A 16,930-nucleotide genomic window follows, 5' to 3' on the forward strand; every position below is an offset into this window, starting at 1 on the left:
TGACCAGATAAGCTGACATCTTTTCCTGGACTTCCTTACCTCTAGTACTGTTGAGAAATTTCTATTTTTTGAAGTCACTTAGGTTGTGGTATGATGTAGTAATACCAAAAGAAGGAGTAATATATATATATATATTTTTTTTTTCAAGCATTATAATTTCAAGCATTAATGATATTACAGTATGAGTACATGCAAAAAATTCAAAGAATTTATAAATATTTCATTTGTGGGGAACAACAGGGTTAAGTAAAGGGCCTACCGGAGCTCACTACTCAGTTCTCAACTTCTTCTAAGTGTCTCATGATTCTACTTCTTTCAATTGTATATAAGTAATTGATTATAATGATAATGCAACGGTAGGCTTCTGCACTGCCCCAACATTGAAAATGAAGAAAAGGTATAACAAAAAGGGGGCAGGAATGACCAAAGCGAGACTGAAGGCATCTGGCTACAAATCCCAAGAAACTCTAAGTGATATGAGACTTTCCTCTAAATCCCTCCGTTGCCAGCTTTCAAATTAAAAATGGCATGCTGCCATCTGCATCCCTGCATTTGATTAAACATCAAGCTGCTGACTGGGTTAGCTGAAGAGATCTATGCAATCTTGTTAACATAATGCCTTTGACCAATCCTTGTTTTCCTAACTCCGTATTAAAGACTCTATTTGTTAAATTAAATGAACTCCAGTTTCTTGTTATTGAAATGTATTATTCAACATGTGATTCAATTTCTCACAGAAACTTGCCTAAACTAGTTCCTGTGGATCTTTCAAATGTAACCTACAGTATACTGGTGCAGCAAAGAAGCCCAGCTATTATGCCACTCAAATGACATTCCAACACCTATCAGCAGCACTCATAGATGTTTGCTCTCATGGTCGTCCCCATCTAGGTCCAGGTTGTAATGTTTTAACAACAAAAAAAAAAAAATATCTAAAATGAAAACCCAACTTACCTATGGAAATGTCATTTATGTATTTATTTTTTCATTTGCAGTGATTTCAATGATATATGCTTGCATCAGAATGACGACATGGTACACTTCGAAAGTATTATTTTTTCAAAGATTAATTTATTTTTTAGTTGAAAGGCAGATTTGCAAAGAGGAAATAGAGACAGAGAGAAAGAACTTCATTCACTGCTTCATTCCCCAACAGGCTGTAATGGCAGGAGAGGAGCTGATCTGATTCTTCTGAGGGTCCAAGGACCTGAGCCACCCTTTGCTACTTTCCCAGTCTATAAACAGCGAGCTCGCTTCTAAATGGAGCAGCTGGGAATTAAACTGGTGCTCATAGCAAACTCTGACTTGCAGGTAAAGGATTTGTCTATTGGGCCAGTTTGCTGCCACCTCCAAAAATTTTAAGTATTGCTTATTGGTAGAGATTAATCAATACTTAACTTTTATCTTTCCTAAGTATATTTTAAACCTAACCCAATACACGCTGTCTTTAACTCAGCAAAGTTCTTTGTGAATAACATAATGATTGTTTAGAAATCGTGTGTTTATTAGTGTTACAGGAGAATTGTGGGTTTTTCCTAAATTTGTTTTCTTTAAGCCACACGTCCAATCAAGAAAAATAAGAATCCTCTAAAGCCCATCACATACATTTTATTTTGAATTCGTAGTCATTGCAACCCATGACATACTAAGTATAGCTGTTCCCAGTCCTTCCATATAAATCTGGGATACTTTAACATCTTGACCAGCCTTTGAGACTCAAGCTCAGGACTAGTACTTGGTTAGCTTGTGTTACAAGGCTGTGCTAATTCACGGATAATGTAAAATAAATATTAATAACACAAGTTTCTGATACAATGCATCTTTACACACTCATTTCTATGCCATGTATCTCCCCAGTGTTCTTACAGAATAATACACTATAAACCCTCCACGACTTTTATCCTGCTGTTATGACTTTCAGGGACAGTCATTCTGTTTTCTTGCTTGTCCTGAAAGAATCATTTAAACCATGAAATCTCATCCAGTTTAGGTATTTAAATTATTTCTAAATGTTTCAAGACAATATTATACTGAACTAATCTCCTGAAGAATATTAGAAAAATCAGATTTTTACTTCTTATATTCTCCCTGAAGTCAAAGTTAGCCACATATCCTCATGGTTCAAAGTTAGGCACTTAGTTCCTGGCTACTGTTTGGATACAGATGGCCTGAGATTTAGGAAAAATACAAGCTTCCATTAAATGAGGTCAGGGATTGAAAAACTAACATTCAAATTTATCCTGCTTCCTGCTTTCGAAAATAAAATTGTATTTAGACGCAGTTGTGCTTTTGGCATTAATGTATGGTCCCTGGTTGCTTTCCTGTCCTAACAGTCATTGAGTAGGTTGAAACAGAGATTGTTTGGTCAAAGTCTGAAATAGTTACTGTCTGTCTTGTTGCAGAGTAGGACTGCCAATCAGTAGATTACAGAAATGGCTTTCCTGTGTCACTCCTATGGGAGACACCGCTTTAAGCACTGTAGTTCATCAAACTCTAAGATCTGTGATTGTTAACAGGAAGGAGGGAAAATTGGGATGAGCGGGAGAAGGGAGGAATTCTGTACCAGTAATATGAACTTTTGGGAACTTTTTGGAAAGACCTTCTCTAAGAAAGTAAAGCAAAAGGTCAGAAATTCTGGACATAGATCCAGCAACCGAAGTTTTAATCAGTTCTGTAAGTGATTCTAATGCACACTAAAATTTGGAAACCAATTGATCAGATAACTAGAGGGTCATTAATTAATATTTGGCCATAATGATTTGGTCTGGTTATGCCAGATCTCATTTCCTCAAAGATATTCTTAATGATTAAAATATATCACTTAACTTTTCACAAGTCCTAAGATACAATGCCTTGAATTTACATTGAACGAACACTAAGGAACAAGATTTCCTGGATTTGCGAATTGCTATAGCATTTTTGGTAAATGCTAAAACAACTATAGTATATACAAAGAAAAGACAATGTTGCAAATGGCAAATTTTAAGCCTATGCAAAAATACAGCAAAACAATACAGAAAAAAAGAATAATTTTTGTAGAACTCCCTGTTAAGACACATCTTGCACAATGCTTCTCAGCAGGGACGCAGGAGAAGCAGCAGTACACCTCAGTATGGATCAAGGATTTGCTTCAATATACATATTCCTAGCTTAGTTTCACAAAGGTTGCCAGATGCCATGATAAATAGTGTGTGGACAGCAACAGGGATAATCACAGACTTGCCTTGTGGAAGGTAGAAATTATTATTACATGGTATATATAATTTTTCAGAAGCTATGTATGCTCAAATGCTATAATAAAACCTGTTTTATTATTTTATTATCTAGATCACAGAATAGTACCAATAGCTAGGGCTATGATCTGAAACTATTATAGCATACGCTAAATAATGGAAAGAAACCAATAACAGCAAAAGAATGAAAAAGCTGGGTTTTTTTAAACTCTTGCCAAAATGTATTATACTTTTAATGGTGTAAGCTTGGCAGTTATATCAGTAAACAAACAGTAAAATTATTTAACCTATTGAAGAGTCTTTATGTAAAGGTTAAAAAATGTGTCAATCAATAAGAATAAACTATTATATTATTGACTAATAGCCTCTAGAAAATTCATACTATTTGCTACTCACAAAATACCATAGCATTTTGAAAACTGGCACAAAGATTTCATATGCCTAAATCTATCAAAGTGATTTATTCAATATTCACTTATGAGTTATTTCCTTTTGAAATGTATCTATGCAAAATAGGAGAGGTTTTCACATCTGCTCTACAAAAGAATTTTTGGAAAACAAGTGGCTTGGATTATTTACCCATGAATTTGGGAAAATGAATGACCACTGTACAGTGCTCTACTATAATTATTATTATTATCATTATTATTATTATTATTTAATTTTTCATGATATGATTCCTTAGGCTCAGGGATCTACTACAATTATAATTCAAATACTCAAAATTTATAAATTTAAATGACAGATAAATGAATATACAATTTAACATTCTGAAGCTTAATGCTGCAAAGACAACTAATTATTCCAAATGATACCAATCTGTCAATGTAACCTATGAACCTGGTGCTGATTCTAGTCCTGGGTGCTCCACTCTGATCCAGTTCCCTGTTTACGGACTGTGAAAGTGGCAGAGGACAGCTCAGGCACTTGAGTCCCTACACCCATATGGGAGGCCTGGAAGAAGCCCCTGGCTCCTGGCTTTAGACTGGCTCAGTCCCTGCCATTGTGGCCATTTGGGGAGAGAAGGAAGCAGGGCAGGGAAGACCTCCCTCTTTGTATCCTTTCTGTTAATCTGCCTTTCAAATAAAAATAAATTTTTAAAATTACTTCTTGTGAGAAGATTAAAATTTCTAGAATTTGTTATGTCTATATTGCATAGCAAGAATGCATACTGATTTAATATCATCAAAATTATAGAGTAAAATGAGAAATAAAACCCACTAAATTAGTCCATTCAAATCTACAATGAAAAAAGTTCACCAAAAGATAAATTTGTAAAATGTGCATAGCTAAAATACTAACACTATTCAACTGTCAAACAGAATCCTACCACAACATAAACAGATCAAGTGGTTAACCAACACTAAATGAGAAAACGAATAACAAATTGTTAGACTTAGACTTAGCCTGGTGTGCCTGAGCACAAAGTCTGCCCTTGCAAGTTAATAAATGTTTCCTTATATAATTTACGTAGAATCATTATGCCTAAATTCTGGATTTTGAAAACTGGGAAGAGATTACAATAGTTTCTGACTTCTGGAGTTTTTCTGCGTACACATGACTTTATACTAGTAAGGTACACAATTTATTCAGAGCAACCTATTATTCTTCTCAAGAATTTATGATATGTATAGCGGCTGATAAGCAAGAAATAATAGAAAACAGATTCTAAAATATCAGTTTGAATGACAAATTCTTAGTATATGATTTATTTGAAAATATTTGCTTAAAAGTCAGTCAGTTGACTCATGACTATCCTTCACAAAGGTAAAAGGAGCCTGGCTCTTTAATGGATGACCACCGGTTCTACTTATGGCTACTCATAACTTAACATTCTAGGTTTTGTGCTGTATGTCAAATTCCTGGCTTTAGTAAGACAGCCCAGCATAAAGCAACTATGTTCTCCTAGTTTTCATATTTACAATTCCAATATCCTTACTAAATGTCAGTAAATGTAAATTCACATCTGTGGCTTCAGGCTTGAGGGATATTTGTTTCTTGTTTAAATAATTCCCCCACATGATAGATACAATTTACACGCAAATCCCCCTGGGTTCCAACTCCTTCTCCACCAGGAGCACCATGACCTTGTTCAACACAATGGATCTTTGGGTTTATTTCCTCACTTACAAACTAAGAAATCTATATTATTTTTGACATCTCATGGGATTATATTGAGGATTAATAATTAAGTGATTAATGAAAAATGCCTTCAAGTGCACTGGAGAGAGAATTGTTTGTTTCAAATCTTGGCTCCAATTCATATTAGTTAGATGTACTACGGTATCTCACTTAGTTAACAGCGCTTAAATAAATAAATAAGTCCATTCAAAGGACTGTCTATTTTTAACTTTAATAGCACTGATATATAATTTGTAGCCTAGCCATGTTTATTGACATGTCTTTTGTTCTGTTCCTTCAAAACATCACTGTCTTTTTGAATTTGCTAGTGGCAATTCCATTTTAAAAGTCTTTTTAAAGCTAAAGCAGCAAAATTAAAGCATAGATACTGTGTGAATCAAGCAAGACATATCATCAGGCTACATTCAAGACTTGTAGCTACTAGGTTGCAATTTATAAATGATGACATGTGCCGAAGCTTAGGGTAAAATTGGTAAAATGCATACAAAATACAGAGAAAGAAAACAGGTTATGGGCCCAACACGATAGCATAATGGTTAAGATCCTCGCCTTGAAAGTGCCAGGATCCCATATGGGCGCCGGCTCTAATCCTGGCAGCTCCACTTCCCATCCAGCTCCCTGCTTGTGGCCTGGGAAAGCAGTCTAGGATGGCCCAAAGCCTTGGGACCCTCCACCGGCGTGGGAGACCTGGAAAGAAGTTCCTGGCTCCCGGCTTCGGATTGGCGCAGCACCAACCATTGTGGCCACATGGGGCGTGAACCATTGGATGGAAGATCTTCTTCTCTGTCTCTTTTCCTCTCTGTACATCTGCCATTCCAATAAAATAAATAAATCTTAAAAAAAAAAAGAAAACAGGTTATTATCACAAAATCACCTACCTCTGGAACGGGAAGGAAACTCAAAATATTGACAAATTGATGGACAGTCATATTAGTGCTCTTATTATTTTTTAAAGATTTTCTTTAACGTTAAATACAACCTCCCACTACATCATATTCAGGTAACTAAAAACATCTATAGCCAAAATATTAGAAAAGTAGGAAACAATCCTTTTCATCCAATTCCAGCAGGAAATATATATATATATATATAACAAGTACAAAAATCCTAGAATTTGGACACAGCAAAAAAAAAAAAAAATTCTGGAAGGTATGAACTTGATTTCACGTATTTATCATGAAACTGTAAAACAGTATTTCATACTGAAAAGACATTGAAAAGACACTGAAATAGATATATGGTCACTAGTAAATAAGTCACATTCACTCTAAGAACTTATCCTGCCATAACTGTGGATTGGGTCAGTGGGGAAATGGTTGGGGGAGGGGCAGTGTGTGAAGGCAACACAAAGAACTAAGGATGCATTAAAGGCCAAATGGTCGAGTGCTAGAAAGAGGCAAAATCTCATGAATAAGCTTAGGATAAGAGGTGAGTGAAATTTTCATTTTGTTTTAAAATATAATAATAATAAAGTTTAAAAGAGCATGAAAAAGCCAAGTATTGAGACAAATATTCAGATATGATACTTTAACATTAAAGTCAGTACAAAAGAATCCAAGAACAAAACATCAGAATCTAAGATAAAAAGGGATATTTTGTTTTATAGTCCTGTTTTATTGTGCAATGCAGCAGACTGTTGTTCTTACACCTGCACAGCTTCTGATTTCCAACTGGGTAGGTTTATAGGCTGATGACGGTGTGCCAATAGATGGGGCAACACAGGCCTTTAGATAACTCTTTTTTTTTAATTACATAGCTTTTATTGGCTTTTGTTACTCAGTTCAAAACATGGGAAGATATTTTAATAAGTGTTTACAAGGAAACACCTGGGCCCAGCGGCGCTGTGGCCTAGCAACTAAAGTCCTCGCCTTGAAAGCCCCGGGATCCCATATGGGCGCCGGTTCTAATCCCGGCAGCTCCACTTCCCATCCAGCTCCCTGCTTGTGGCCTGGGAAAGCAGTCGAGGACGGCCCAATGCATTGGGACACTGCACCCACATCAGAGACCTGGAGGAGGTTCCTGGTTTCTGTTACAGGTTGCCACAGCACTGCCTGAGACTTGGAAAGCTTTTTTAGAGCTTAACAATTGGAAAGACATCGGGGAATCAGTGGGAATAGTTTCAAAGTGTGAGTGAAAGGAGCGAACAGATTGCAATTGATTAAAGAGAGAATAGGCTGAGGGCAAATGGCCAGAAAGTGAAATGTTTGATGGTAGAGAGTAGAGAATTCATGAAGCAATACAACTGCTAACTTTTCTCTTTTCTTCAAACACATCTTCCCAAATCTGTCTTCAGGCGAGGCATTGGTTATTCTAAATGTGCTGGCTTAAAAAGATCTGTATTAATTGTTTAACTATACTTTGGGTCTATGATAACAAGTCTCAAATAATTTCTAAAATGTATTTGACAATACGTGGATTGACAAGCTTTTCTATTAGACATATAAGTTCCCATGACTTATTTCTATATTTTAAAAAAATAGTTCTTTTAAACACTGGATAATTGCTTTGTAAATCAGTAAACTGATTTTGCAAGAATGTTTATATTTAGAGGACTGCAGAAATTCTCCAAAGCAGACATCCAGATTCACAGATATCATATAAAAAATTTCAAATCTGGTTAATAAATATGATTTTAGGTCCCTGTTATCGTTTAAAGTTGATTACTCTTAAGTTTTCCCACCATGAATAGGCAACTATAAATACATCCCCGATGACCCACACAATCTCCAACATCAACAATATGTTAAGACATACTAAATAAAAGGTGGAAGCATTTCTAATGAAAATAGAATTAAATATCCAATGCATTTGTGAAACTAATCTCAGAGGTAATAACTTAAGAATTTGGTTACAACTTTGCCAAGCAAAATGTTCCTAAGACTTCTATATTCATTTATGGTGAGATAAATAGAGAAAAGGAGAAAGCGAGCTGGAGTAGGACTTCCAGAGAAAAAGTGGATGTTAACACAGTTCATTTTCCTTGGGGAGAAAGCAAATATTATGATGTAGCAAATGACTCTTTTCAAACACTGGTGAGCAATGTCTCTCAATGAACTCGCATGGTAAAACAACATACAGAATTGAACTTGGGGTTTTTCTGGTTTTTTTTTTTTTAAAGATTTATTCATTTTATTACAAAGTCAGATATACACAGAGGAGGAGAGACAGAGAGGAAGATCTTCCGTCCGATGATTCACTCCCCAAGTGAGCTGCAATGGCCTGTGCGCACCGATCCAAAGCCGGGAACCAGGAACCTCTTCCAGGTCTCCCACATGGGTGCAGTGTCCCAATGCACTGGGCCGTCCTCAACTGCTTTCCCAGGCCACAAGCAGGGAGCTGGATGGGAAGTGGAGCTGCCGGGATTAGAACCGGCGCCCATATGGGATCCCGGGGCTTTCAAGGCGAGGACTTCAGCTGCTAGGCCACGCCACTGGGCCCTTGGGGTTTTTCAAAAAGTCAGAATCCTAGCACCATCCAAATGAGAGCATGGATGATGGAATCGACATTACGAGCTTTACCAACCTTCTTCAAGTGATTCTCTATGGTAACAAGCTTTTGGAAGCCCTGAAACTGCTTAACATTCATCCATTGACACGACAGCCTTCATTAATTGCTTTTAAAGCAAAAGAACTGAGAGATTTTAAAATTGTCGAAAATTCGTGCAATATCTGAGTTCCTCGGAACAAAAGAAATGAGTGAAACGCCACAGTGGTTCTTAGCAATATACCAGAACTTGTGAAATTTCTCAAATCAATTCATAGCACAATACACTCAAAGAGAAGCAGCAGAAATATGACCTAAGATAAAGCACTGCAGGGAAAGAGAAGCAGATGAGGGTTTTTACATCTTAGAAGACTCTATTGGAATGAATGATGAAGCATATTATTGGTACAGGCAAAAATGAGAACCTAAGTAGCTGAAAATGAAGATGGGTGGAAGCAGTCCGCCATTGGTCTTTCATGTTACTGTCAGGCCGAGCCCTTGGCTCAGGCTGTTCTTTCACCTGGCCACTTTTCTGTATTGTTACGTAACTGGAGCACTGAGAACTAAGGTGAAACACACCTAGGTTGAATCCAGTGAGTCTGAGAGACTCAGACTTGCTTATTGCTTATGAAAGCACAGTGTCCACCAAGCTTGGCTTTCTTGCTTTACCCCTGCTCGTGTGGGCTTCAGCTGGTGCTATGCGTGAGCCTGGGCATTGGGAGCTTGAAGAACCAGAACAACACTCAGACTTCCGCTTTTCCTGCAAGGAACTCCAGGAATCCTGTATTCTGTCATTATGGAAAAAAAGGTAGCTGATTCACTCATTAGCTTCCTTAGCAGTCTTAACTAACTGTTGCTTCAAGTTCTCCACCATCCAATTAAACATATTTAACTACATAGAAGAGTATTCTAATCAGGGGACAAAAATTCCAATATGAAGAAATATCTTCCTTTTAGATGGTTAATATTCAAAAATATGGAATTCACATATTTTGTCAAGGATCTTCTTGTGTTATTTCTTGTGTTACTAATTACGAATCTATACCTCACTATAATCAAATCTTAATTTCACAGATATTAAGCAATCTCTTCCATTGATTTATTAAAGGAATGCAATAACTTTTAGTAGAATAATGCTACTAAAAGCTACTAAAAGAATAAAGTGCCGGAATACTCAATGCTTCATTACAAATGCTTTGGTTTCAAAGAAGTATATTTTTTATAACCTCTTAAAATCCTCTGAAGGAATGTTTCACAGAGTTCTTATTAACTACACTAACTATGTTTTATGAGAACTCAGATCTCAAGTTAAAGCCTGTTTCACATAAGTATTATTAGGTTCATAATTATTAGCATGTTAATACACAGCACACATCTTATTTTATTGCTGAAAACACTACCAAGAAATCGAAAAAGAAGTTTGCTCAAAAGTGATATTTATCTATCTCTCGCTCGCTCAGTGGTTAAATATTTAATAATCATTTAAATTCAACAACAGTCTGCCTAAGTTGAAAATATTGAAATTAGTCATGTAAAAAATCATTTTAAAGTCAAGCACCAGAAATACACATTTTTGTGCACTTCATTTCATTTTATAGTCTCTAAGAACTATTACACTTTTTAATAAACTTGTATCTGGGATTTAAAGCCAAATACTTACACTCAAAAGGCACGAATTTATTAACCAAAAGACACCCAGAGTGGTGCTAAAATGTATTCTCTAGTGGTAACTTTTAAATGGATTGTAGGAACTGCATTTTAATAATCTAGTCACAATTAAAGAACAACAGCTGTACCATCTGCATCCCCAAAGCCCATTTTTGCAATGATGATGATTTTTATCATGTACATATTGCTAATAAACAAACATCCCATGGTTGAACTGTTTTAAGTACCAAAACTGAGTTCTACCACTATCCTTGGAAAATGGTTTTATCTTCAGCTTTAAAATATATAGTGCTATATAAACTTCAATTAGTCATGTCTTACATCATAACAAATTTCTCATCCATATATTTATAATATCCATTTTGGTATATCTGTATATGTAATTCATATAATATATCAAGGTATATTATATATAGTTATAATCTACAATGTACAATTGGCTTGTTCATATTAGATAACATATCAATATGTAAAATAGTTATAACTATTTCTAATAAACATATTCTCCAAAGGGACACAGGAGTATTATTAAAAATTCATAAATTTTTTAGGAAACTTTTAAAAATATATCATCTTTTAAAACCAACATTATTCTTTTATTTTTTATTTTTTTAGAAGATTTATTTTTTTTTTTACTTAGAAAAGCAGATCCGATTTACAGAGAGCAAGAGAGACAAAGATCATTCCATTGCAATGGCCAGTGCATAAACATCTCAGATTCAACAACTTTTTGCCAATCTGTCAAATCGTCTTTCAAATATGTTTAAGGGTAAAATTTTAAATGAAAACTTCTCTGGGGCAGATATCTGGCATAGCACTAAGTTGCTGTCTAATACACCCACATTCCATATCCCACATCCCACAACCAAGGGACTGCTCTAGTCCAGGTTCCTCTGAAACAGATCCAACGTGCTGCTCCTGCACTCTGGGAGGCAACACATGATGGCTCAGTATTTGGACCCTGCCATGTGACATGCCACATGGCTTTGCACGCTTGGTTTCAACCTGGCCCAGCCCCAGCTCTCGTGGGCATTCAGGAAGTGAACTTGTAGATGGTAGATTTCTCTTTGTCTGTCTTCCTGTCTTCCTGCCTTGCACATAAAATAAATATAAATGAAAACATTAAATTACAAGCAAACTATTTAATGAACAGTTATGATAAGCAGTCATGACCTTTGTCATCTGCAGACTAATATTACAGTATAGACCAGAGTTACTTCTTGTGAATTCATTGTTAGCCCCTTAATTTTCTTAGCTGCTGAGTACTTGATTCACAAAACAAGAAATTAAGACTCATGAGCACAAAGCACATAAATACGAAAGGTTTACATAATTCTGAAATAAAATGCCAACCACATTTAAAGTCACAAATTATAATAAATTTAAGGACTAAAGAAAAAAATTCTTAATGTACAGGTCCATATACAGAATATATGTGTTTTTCCTGTCAGTTTTTGTAACTTAAGTGTATGAAGTGATGGAAGCTTTTCAAGAGAAAAGTGAGGCATACCATTATTATGTTATTTTGGAACAGTGATATTAGAAATGGTGATTAATTTATTAAAAAATGAATGTTTTAAACACATTTTAATGTTTTATAGAATCCTTTGTAATGAGCTACATTATGGCACATTGAATGGAGCATTCTGATCACCCACTAACTTTCCTAATTACTCTAGTCCTCTTGCCAAGTGGAAACACTCTCTGATATATGCTGTCTCTGATATAAAACAATGTACAAACAAAATACAAGATCGATATATAGGTAAATATGCATGTATATATAGTCATCTAGAGGCACTGTATAATAGAGACTATCATTTTCAGATGTGAGGATATAATACAGTATGCATCTCTACTTCCAAATGAAAAATAACTCCCAATGAAACTGTTAAGTGTTTCTTGACAGTAGGATGCTGGACTGTGCCATTCTCTATACCTATACTTAAATAGCAAAACAATGGACTTATGACTGTTTTTGAAGGACTATATTATTGTAACAAAGTAGGGGAAATCAGTGGGGTTGGGAGGACAGGCAATTAGAGAGTCTTTAGAACTATATTATAAAACAAACTTTAACAAGAAAAGACATAATGACTTCACTGAGAAAACAGTGTAAAATTGTGTAAACACACACAAAATACAAGTTACTTATATCATAGGTCTCTGAAAACAATTGTCCCAATAAACTAAATGACTACATGGTCCATTCTCTAGCTTTATAATTAAGATAGGTGTTCTTATAAATGGAATGTATTTTAGGATTTTTTTTTCGTTTATTTTTCATAATATGGTGTCACAGGACAGGGATTTCCTTCCACCTGCCCCAGCCCCTCCCACTGTTTTCCTCCATATTATTATAATAATATAGATCTGTAGCAAAAGTCATAAGTCTATCATTCTGCTAGTAAATGTATCATCATATTGTAGATACAGACAATGACAGATACCCCAGGATCCTATTGTCAAGATACATTCAACAGTTTCATGGGGAGTCTATCTTTTGTTCGAGAGTAGAGATGCATATTGCAATGTTTAACCTATTATATATGTGCAAAAAGACTGGCATGCCATTCCTCCCTCATGTTTGCTTGTGGTCCACAGCTTTATTTTCACACTTCATCAGATGCACCAAAAATCTCTGGTGCATCAAAACCAATCTCAACATTTCTGAATTAATGACTTCCTTCAGTCTCAGCCTTCTAATAAGTCTCTCTGGGAACTAGCACAATTAAAACAAGAGACAAGAGAGTCACGAGGTAGATGCTGTTTTACGGCCTGTTCTATTCCCTTTGTTTTCTACCGCCAAATTCTTTACATTAGTATTCAAGATGCATCACAATCTCACTTTTTAAAAGATCTCTATTTGAAAACACCAAGATTTTCACATTTTTAAGAATGCAAATTACAACTCCTATATTAAAAGCAAATAAATCCAAGGTTTTTTTTGTTTTTATATAAACTGAATTTTCTGATTAAACTACTAAAATCTCAAATTCACTTTTTTAGAATTTGTGTATTAGGGAGTATTAATATGGCTCAAATATGGATGCAGTTACGACCATTTCTTGCTCAACAATCCAGGGAAAGGGCTACCTACTGAAGTTAGATTGTCAATAATATTCTTTTTTGATCCCCTAATAGCACATTATTAACTTACTAATTCTCTATCACATGAGAATCATGCCCAAAGATTTTACAAAATCCATCTACAATTTCAATAGATGTGATTAGATGAACCTTTACTTGACAATATTTTCTTTAAAATTCCAAGGTAATCATCACTATGTTAATATATCATCCATTACTGTAATCCAATGAAAATTATATGTACCTTCATTTACGTGTACCTGTATTGTGCTTACTTGTATCTAGAAATATGACACAAAATAAAGAGATACACATTGTGCTACCTTGGAACCAGCTCTTCTATATCATCATATTTGGAACTGTATAAATGGCTCACTCCTTAAGGTCAATGGTGGAAAGCAAAACAAATACAAGAAATAACAAAGATGATAGTCGTTTGTCATAGACAACTGCTTTTCTGGTTAGTCAGCTTTGTGGCTGAGAGAACAGGTTTATGTTGCTAGGTTACCTATGTAGGAGTGTATTCCTAGAGCTGTGCACTCCATCAGAGTAGATACATTTTTTTCAAACAATGATGTTTTTATTAGTTACAAAATATTTTATACAATGAAAACAGAAGCAAAAGCAGAAAATAAAGTAAAAAGGAGGACAAAAATAGGAAAAATACTACTAGCATACAGTGCTCTAACTGAATTCTGTGGAAGGAAATGAATAGATCAGAGGGGAACTCAAAATTAGACTTTGAGTATTTTAGTAGAGAAAGAAACACGATGGATTATCCCACACATAGTTTCAAAACAGTAACTACAACAACACACTGCAGTTGCTTAGGAGAGCTAAAGATCTTCCAGTAACTGAAGCCTAGAGAACTATTTTCAATAGGTTCTCTGGGAGAGGCAACTGTAATATAGATACCTTTATCTACAACACTTCCACCGCATTCCCTAATCATAGACCCAAAGAAAGTACAATGACACATGTTATTAGTCTCTGTATTATAATACCTTTTTAACACGTCCATCATAAACAAGTCAAAACATTATGATGCAAGAATACTTTCTATATCTGTGTGGCTTAATCCCGAATTACACACAGCATTTCTTGAAACTGCACATTTAGTGACTAGTGGGTGAAAATGATAGACAGATTTAATATATTCCACTGTCAGCCAGACTGGAAAGAAGGAAAGTATTCTCTAATGAAATTTAAGAATGACTACCCATATTTATCAGACTCCTCAAAGTACTGAAGTGCTTTAACAAGATATATAAAAACATAAAGAAGAATTTTCTTACAGAAGAGTCCTGTGCTTTTCCAACAATAGATAAGCACTGATTATTACAAGTTATCCTTGTAAACACTGAAAGAGGACATGATTTTAAAACATGCAAAGAATTTCAAAATTGCACTCATATAACTGTGGACTTTATGCAATATAACTGCAGATGAATCCTTTCATATGAATTGCTTTCAAAAAATGCAGGTGGAAGTATATAAAAGAATCAGCTTGCTGCAAAGAATCTGTAGGTTTAAACTCCTCCAAACATTGAAACACATTTCCTAAAAGTGATTTGAATTGGGTATACATTTATGTTAATATTTTTTCCTGGACAGTAATCAGATTACAAAGACAACTAGGCCACATCCAGTTTTTGAATTAAAAAAAATTGTCAGCCGTACGAAGGTAAGTATTCGTCTTTCTCTTTCAGATATAATACTGCTGGGAAGGGGGTGGCAGAGCAGAGATTCATAGAGGCCGTACAAGAGGTCCTCATTTAAATATCATCATCACATCAGGTGTACTTGGGAGAGGAACTACTTATGCCTCTGCCTTTCCCAGTAAAAATCATTAAATAACCCACCAAAAGCCATTCTTTTTTAAATTTTTGCTTTATTCAAGTGAATCAGATGTATAAACATTTTTACGTTTATATTGAAAACTACCACAATCTCATACAGAACAGAATGACGCAGCAACTTCATGAAGATTATTGCCCTCAGTGATTCAGATCTGTGATCTATAAAGAAACAAACAAGCATGTAGTCTGGGTAAAATGTATGATAAGCTGAAGATACATACTCTAAGGACAATAAAAGATGCTGATGAAAAATGTTCTAGACAAACATTATGTTTGTATGAAACAAACATACCCTTAATCTTAACTCTTAACCAGTAAACATAATATTGTTATACAGTTAGTGGAAAAATATAAGACCTGCTTTTGTCTGCATGAAACAATTGGTGTAACAAAAAAATTTTATATAGCTTGACATAGCCTCATCCAAGTGGCCTTTTCAAAATTCAACTTCCACCTTTGGCTTTAATCGAGTTTCAGGATTCTCATTCACTGCACCAATATGAACCATCCAAGTAGGTTGCAGAATAAGTACTGAATATGTGAAAAGGCCATCTTTTTGCTTCAAGAAAACACAGTACGTGGACTTTAACCCTGAGCTACTGTATCCAATTTTCCCCCAGGAAGAAAATATAGGGACACAGCCATGACAATTTCAAGGCAAGACATCCAGAAATTCTGTACACAATTACAATCGATCTTCTAGCAGTGGGGTTGCCAATAATGTTGAAGTGTTAGATTTCAATTATAGTCTTAAAAATCACCACAAACAGCAGTCTGTAACAACACCCATCAACTAGCTTTCAGGGCTGTAAGTTAAAAGTTTAGCCCACGCAGCATATTCAGAATATAATAAGGCTAAACCTTAGGTCTAACTAGGGTGAATTACTTTCTGGAAAACCTAAGAAAAACTCCATATAATTTACAAAGAACCCCTTTCTTATTGGCACAATTCAGCTCCTTGTGATTGTAGGGCAAAGGCCCTTTTTCTTGGCTGTCAGCTAGGAACTATTCAGAGGTCATGTAGGCTGCTTACATTATCAGTCAGGGGGACCCATCCTTCGTTAAGAGGGCAAAGAGATCTTAAATCTGTTGTCATTTGCTCAGCCACAACCAGCCAGAGAAAATGCTCTGCTTTTAAGATTCATCATTAGTTCAGTACTACATAGAAAATCCCCCTTTGTTAGTAACAACTGATTTGACAGATTAGTTATCAGTGTAAAATCCCTTCACCGCAATACTGATACTTGACCTATTAACTGGGAGAAAAGTATAGGCTAGAGAGAAAGTAGAGGCTAAGAATATTAGGGTTTCTTAGAATTCTAATATATATATAATTGGTCAATTTAACTCTGTAGTCAAATTTGAATCATAATGTATATTAATTAAAAACAAAAGCATTGTAAAGGATTCATACTTGGGACAAAGGGATACATATATTCTTGTAAATCATACTCA

The 16,930-nt window shown here is 35.2% G+C and overlaps 1 protein-coding gene across 2 annotated transcripts in view; it reads right to left on the reverse strand.

The window, feature by feature from the left end:
* NAALADL2 (N-acetylated alpha-linked acidic dipeptidase like 2) overlaps nucleotides 1–16,930 on the reverse strand; it is a 1,067,904-nt gene that overhangs the window by 944,341 nt on the left and 106,633 nt on the right. The gene's annotated exons all lie outside the window — the stretch shown is intronic.

The sequence above is a fragment of the Ochotona princeps genome, chromosome 3 (genome assembly GCF_030435755.1).
Source record: "Ochotona princeps isolate mOchPri1 chromosome 3, mOchPri1.hap1, whole genome shotgun sequence".
Classification (NCBI taxonomy): domain Eukaryota; kingdom Metazoa; phylum Chordata; class Mammalia; order Lagomorpha; family Ochotonidae; genus Ochotona; species Ochotona princeps.